Source organism: Cebus imitator, unplaced genomic scaffold (assembly GCF_001604975.1).
Source record: "Cebus imitator isolate Cc_AM_T3 unplaced genomic scaffold, Cebus_imitator-1.0 Scaffold358, whole genome shotgun sequence".
Lineage (NCBI taxonomy): Eukaryota > Metazoa > Chordata > Mammalia > Primates > Cebidae > Cebus > Cebus imitator.
The window spans coordinates 709,285-709,629 of record NW_016107673.1 but is presented as its reverse complement, the minus strand read 5'-3'; the positions used below and the strand labels follow the sequence as shown (position 1 = coordinate 709,629).

Sequence of the window (345 nt, the reverse complement as noted above, 5' to 3'; positions counted from 1 at the left end):
CCAAACTACTTGGTAGAGTTCTTGAGGGTTTCTAAAATTATTTTTAATCTTCTGTTTTGAATCTTACCTTCTTTCCTACCACTCAGTCAGACATAGGATTGTAGGTAGAATATAGGATGGCTGGTTAAATTTTAAGTTTTTTTATATAACTTATATATATATAGTATAATTTTAGTATATTGCTTGGGATATACTTGTTCAAAAAAAAAAACTTTATCTAAAATTGAAATTTGACTGAGATGCTCACTTCAGTAGCACATATACTAAAATTGGAACAACACAGAGATTACATGGTACCTGTGCAAGGATGACACAAATTCATGAAGTAGTCCATATCAAACTTTT

At 29.6% G+C, this 345-nt stretch overlaps 1 non-coding gene across 1 annotated transcript; it reads left to right on the top strand.

Moving 5' to 3' along the window:
* Positions 1-239: 239 nt before the first annotated feature.
* Positions 240-345, top strand: LOC119467976. The gene has a single exon (XR_005196616.1). It is a non-coding gene; the product is annotated as a U6 spliceosomal RNA (small nuclear RNA).